Here is a 6,000-nt window from a genome sequence, read left to right as displayed (position 1 = left end):
GATACGGGGGCAGCGCAGCGGCCGCACCGGACGCTCCCGCCGCCTTTGTGCGGGGCAGCGCCGCGTCCCCACCGGGCGGAGCCGGCCCCCCCGCGCCCCGCCCCCCCCCGCTCCGCCAATCACATTCAAACGGCGCTGCCGCCCCGCCCCCCCCGCCCCAGACCACGCCCCCAGCTGCCCCCACCTTCCCCCCCCCCGACATCGGTCCCCCCCCCCCAGCAACTTTTTCCTTGCCGTGAAAACTCCCCCCGCGGAGCAGGGTCGGGACAGGGCCACGACGGAACCCCCCGGGTGACCCCCCCCCCGGGCTGACCCCACCGGGGCTGACCCCCCCGGGCTGACCCCCCCGGGGCTGACCCCTCCCCGGGCTGAGCTCCCCCACACCCTGCCCCGGTCTCCGCTTTAGGGTGCACAGGGGGGGGATTCTCCCCCGCTGGCTCCCCGGCACACACTGGGAGCCCGTCTGGTCTTTCCCCTGTCCCAGGCCTTGGCCCCATAGAGTTCCCGAGGCCACCCCGGGGTGATGCCGGAGGGAGGACACATGGGGGGTTAGGCCAAAATGTACTGGGGGGACTGGGACACACTGGGGGGATCTAGGGCACATTTGAGCCGGAGCACACCAGAGTGGGCCAATACGTACCGAGGAGGGAGAACTGGGACACACTGGGAGTGATCAACACACTGGAGGGGGTACTGGGACACACTGGGGGGAATCAGGATACATTGAGAGGGGGGGACTGGGACACACTGGGAGTGACTGGGATACAGAGCCCCCCATCTGGGGAAGCACCCGCGGGCACTCACCCACGTTGGGGCAGCTTTGGCAGCAATCGGGGGAGGGGGGGGGGGGGGGGTCTGCCCTTCCCCGAGCACCATCCCAGCGAAGGGGCCTTGGGGGGGGCCCGGCGGCCCCGCTCGGTCCGGGGGGCTGCTGGGGCCCTTGTGCTGCCTCCCTGCCCCCCAACCGCCCTCCCTTTCTCTGCCTTTCCTGTAACTTAAGCTTTTGTTGTGAGCGGGAGAAGCCTGGGCTGCCGTGAAAAGAGGCCCCACCGCCTTTCAGAGCGTAATTGAAACCATTGCGCGGCTCCGGGCCGAGGGGGAAGGGCAGGGGGGGCTCAGGAATCAAAGCCGGGGGGGGAGAGGACGGGACACACGATGCGCACCCACTCCCGGCCCCCGTCACCCCACGCCCCCTCCCCTTCTGTCACCGCGGAGCTCGGCAGGACGGGGGGGGGCCGGGATGGAATGGGGGGGTCCCCATGGCCCTGGATGAGGCAGGAATGGTGGGGCTGTGGGTGAAGCGGGGTGGGATGGGTGCTGCCGGATGCCCGTCTGTACCCCGCTGGGGGCACCCAGCCCACAGCCACCAACCCCAGCTCCCCTCGGGCCGGCTCTTGTGACACCCCCCCCGTGTCCCCAATCTCGGTGGTTTTCAACTCATCCCGAGGATGGAGGGGGTCGGGGGTGTTTGTGCAGCCACGTGGATCTTGGCTTCCTAAAAGCTTTGGATTTTGGCTTCTTCCTGGGCAGGGGGATGTCACCTCCAGAGGCGGTGGCAGGGGCTGGCCCCACACTCCTCATCCATCCTCGTGGGTGCTGTGGGGTGCTGGTGAACAAGGGGTGGCCAGGACCTCTGGGCACTATGGAAACGCAGGGACATGGTCCCATCTGGAGCAGGTGCTGGAGCCTCCTGGGGAGGGGGGAATGGCAGAAGAGTCAGGCAGCCCCAGGAGGGACCCCAGGGTGGGCTGGGGGTGCTGCCCAGGGGTGTCACCTTGCAGGGACATGCAGGGTGGCCAGGGAATCTCTTTGGTCCCATCATCCAGGAGTGCGGGGTCCTGCCCCCTCTCCAAAGGCTTCCCTTCGGGGGCCTGGGCAAAGGACAAGGACCCATCCTGGCACCCAGCAGGAGACGGTGGGTGCTGCCTGCAGGCCAGGCTGGGCATGACTGGGAGTGTGGGACCAGCCCAGCTCCCTCTTGCAGCCCCCCGCGAGGAGCTGCACAGTGGGAGGGACACACAGGAGTCCCGATCCCCCTCTGCTCCACTGTCTCTGCATCCTAGTACAGCACTGGGGGACACTGGTGGGCACCCGATGCTGCCAGTCCCCTGCCAGCAGCACCCTGGGGTTCCCAGGTGGCCAGTGGGTGCCATCCCCTCCAGAGAGGTTGTTGGTTTCTGTGTTCCTGCTGGAGCAGGATGTGGTCCCTGTGGAGTCCCAGTCCCCAGGACTCCCCCAGCGCTGTGGGGTCCATGGGAGGACCAGGGATGGGGGCACCTCTGGAACCCCCCGAGGTCCTGACCCAGCACCCCCAGCCCAGCCATGGGCACAAAGCGCAGGTCTGGCCCCTCTCTGAGCCCCCTCTATGGGGCCAGGAGCCCCGGTGCACACCCAGGGTGAGACTGGGGCTGCCAGAGCCGCTGGCACCAGCCCCACGCATGGCCCCACTCCTGGGCTGGAAGCCAGCACTACCCGGAGGGCAGTATTTTGAGGGGGGGCTCCTGACAGCACCAGCTCTCACCTCCCCATCTCCCCTAGGGCTGGGCAGGAGGGTGAATCGGGGGACGAGCGGTTGTGCCTGGTGATGCAGGCAGGATGGGGACCCCCGGGGGTCCCCCAGGAGCTCAGGGGAAGCCCCCCCTTGCCCCAGCCCCCGGTTTTGTTTCACACTTAAGGTCCTCTAATTAAAACCAGCCACAAAAGCGCTGTCTCAAGGTGCCAGTGGAGGACGGGGGCTGTCACCACGGGAACAGAGCGGGCACACGCGTGCACACGCGCATACATGTGCACGCACACACAGAGCTCGCAGCAGTGTGACATGGGAGCGGGTCGGGTGCTCCTGCTGCCACTGGTGCGTGTTTGCACCCCTGTGCCCAGAGCTGCTGCACACACGCTGTCCTATGGGCTGGGGAGGGCATGGACTAGTGCCTGCTGTCCTCAGGACTGGTTTGTACTGGTCTAAACCGGTCCGATGGTCTGCAACGGATCTGGGACGGGTCTGTAGCTGCCCCGGACAGGTGAGCGGAGCCCTGGGTACGAGCCCCGCTCAGGTGAGGGTCCGGCTCCCGGTGGATGACACCCGGTGCCATGGCACGTCCCGGACAAACCCCTCTCGGGGCCGGGCGGGTGCAGGGAGGGGGAAGTTGGCTTAAGCACACCTTGACCTTGCTGGCGGGGGACGGAGCCCCTCAGCTTGTCCAACACATCTCCTGCCAGGGCCGGCATTGAGAGAGCGGCAGCTCGCGCGCGGAGGAGCCGGCATGAAAAGGCAGCTTAGGCATCTCCTGCTGCGAGAGATGGATTAGGGGCTGCGGGGAGGGCCGGGGACGAGCGAGAGGCGCAGCCGCCGCCGCAAGCGGGGCAGGCTCCTGCCGGTGGCTGCCTGACCACAGGGGGCAAGGCCGGGCACGGTGGTGGTTGCCGGGATGGGATGCGGAGAGGGGCTCTTCATCTGGGACTGCAGCGATAGGACAGGGGTTGATGGGTTCAGACTGAAACAGGGGAAGTTCAGGTTAGGGTTAGGCAGAAGCTGTTCCCTGTGAGGGTGCTGAGGCGCTGGCACAGGGTGCCCAGAGGAGCTGTGGCTGCCCCATCCCTGGCAGTGCTCAAGGCCAGGTTGGACACAGGGGCTTGGAGCAGCTGCTCCAGTGGAAGGGGTCCCTGCCCGTGGCAGGGGTTGGGGCTGGATGAACTACAAGGTCCCTTCCAACCCAAACCAGTCTGGAATTCTATCATCGTGCTGCACCCCACTGGAAGAAGGGGGCAGTGGGCAGGCCCAGCAGAGGGGTGCAGGGGATCCCCTTATGGGCTCAGAGGGGCTGAGTGCATGGCCAGGGCACCCGGGGCTGGCTGCGCCGGTGTCCCCGTCCCCCCGCGGGTCCCCCTGCACCCAGCTGTCGCTGTCAGGAGCTCGGGGTATTTTTAGAGCTGCAGGTCGAGCGGGGGCAGTTTGTGCCTATGGGGGGGGGAATGGGGGGGGATGAGGCACCCCCTTTCTGCTCTGGTTTGGGGTTGGAAACTCCCCTGGTGCTGGCAGTGGGTGCTGGGGGATCTGTACCGGGCTCTGCATTCCTGAGTGGCAGCGATGCCCTGTTGGGCAGCCTGGGTGCTCCGTGCCCCTCAGCACTGCTCCCCGTGTCTGAGGAGGGGGTCCCCGCTGTGGGGATGTCCCCATGGCCACCCCTCCCTGTCCTGGGAACAGCTGTGTCCCCACGGGTGGGGGGGCTCTGCCAGCACCGGGCATGTGACAGGAGGTGACAGAGCTGGCTGCTATTTATACCTGGTCCCTGTCAGGGCTGAGTGAGGGGGCACTGGTGAGCCCATGCCATGGGGCCAGGGTGGGCCCCAGGGTCCCCCGTCTGTCCCCCAGCACCACCCAGCTGCCCCTATAGCGGGACTGCAGTGGGGCCATGAGGCTTGTTCCAGCCTCCACGGTGTCTCATGACCACTTCAAATGGCCCCAGCCCACTGGGGACACTGTGCCAGCCCTGTGCCCAGCAGGGACACAGAGCTGTACCTGATGGGGACATCAAACTGTCCCCGTGTCTATCACAGGCATGAAGTGATCCCTGTGCCACCGTCGGGGGTGTCACTGAACTATGCTTGTGCCTGACAGCGGCATGAAGTTGTGCCCAGCAAGGATACTGAGCTGTCCTTGTGCCCAGCGGGGACACTGAGCTGGGCCTGATGGGGACACTGAGCAGTCTCCACATCCACTGGGGATACTGAACCACCCCTGTGCCCAAGGAGGGCACAGAACTGTGCCTGATGGGGACATTGAGTTGTCCCCAAGCCCAGCAGAGGGCTGGACTGAGCCCTGCGCCCACGGGTGGCATTGATCTGTCACTGCACCTGATGGTGGCAGGAAGCTGTGCCCAGCAAGGACACTGAGCTGTCCTTGTGCCCAGTCCCTCCAGTGCAGGGGGCATGGAGGGGGCAGAGTGGGGCAGGTTTGTCCCTGGCAGCCACACGTCCCCATTGGGGCCAGCCCTCAGCATGGGGAGAAGCCAAGGGGGGCACATTCATTCCGAGCCCACCCCCAGCTGCCTCACAAAGCTGCTTCAGAGGAGCAGGGAGGCACAGGCGCGGCTCACAAGGGCTCCATCTCCCTGCGGGCCAGCCCATGGAGGGTGGGGGCCCGTGGGTGGCTGGAGGTGCCACTGCCCACCCGGTGGAGCAGGAGCTCCCTCTCGTGGGCACAGCCCCGGCGCTGACACCCACGTCTGGGGGCTGCAGGACTCGAGCGTCCCTTCGACCGCTGCTCCTGTGTGGTGGGTGCCCTGGGCAGGGATCCCGGCTCCAACCTGCCCGCTTGGACCTGCCTGGGTGCTTCGGGAGGACGAGGAGGGGACTGTCCCCTCGGAAAGCACAGGAGGAGGAAGGCTGCTCCCTCTACATCTCAGCTCCTCCACCATCCATGGGGCCAAGTGCTCGAGGTACAAGGAGCTGCAGAGATGTCAGCAGGAGAGAGACCACGACCCATGAAGGGGAGATGCTGTGGCAGCTGCTCCTCACCCGGTGGTTCCACAGACCTGATGCAGGATGAGATGGGTGACCCCGATGCTGAGGTTTTTGTGGGGGGCAGAGCAAAGCACAGGCAGGCACAACTTGAGGGTTTTCTTAGGGCAATGGGGAGCAAATTTAAGCATTCTTCCACCCAGCAAAAGCTCTCAGAGTTGCTGTGTGATGTAGGGGTCCCAGCTTTCAACCATGAGGTCCTCCTCAGTACACAGGGCTGACTGGTCCTGGGACAGAGCCAGGATTAGGGGGATTTCACAAGGATGCTGAGGAGGGGGGAGGAAGGATGGAAGCAGCATCCCTCCTAGCAAGTTAGATGGTGCACGAAGGAGCTCCCTGAAGGAGTTCCAGTAGTGCAGCCCAGCCTGGAACACTGCAGGGATACATCGAGTGAGCTCTGCTGCGGGCTGCAGGGCACAACCACGGCTTCGGCAACCCCTGCACCGACCCGCAGCTCAGCTGCAGGTTTGGGGGCACATGGAG

The sequence above is a fragment of the Melopsittacus undulatus genome, chromosome 17, assembly GCF_012275295.1.
Source record: "Melopsittacus undulatus isolate bMelUnd1 chromosome 17, bMelUnd1.mat.Z, whole genome shotgun sequence".
NCBI classification, from domain to species: Eukaryota; Metazoa; Chordata; class Aves; order Psittaciformes; family Psittaculidae; genus Melopsittacus; species Melopsittacus undulatus.
Note: the sequence above shows the minus strand (reverse complement) of the source record.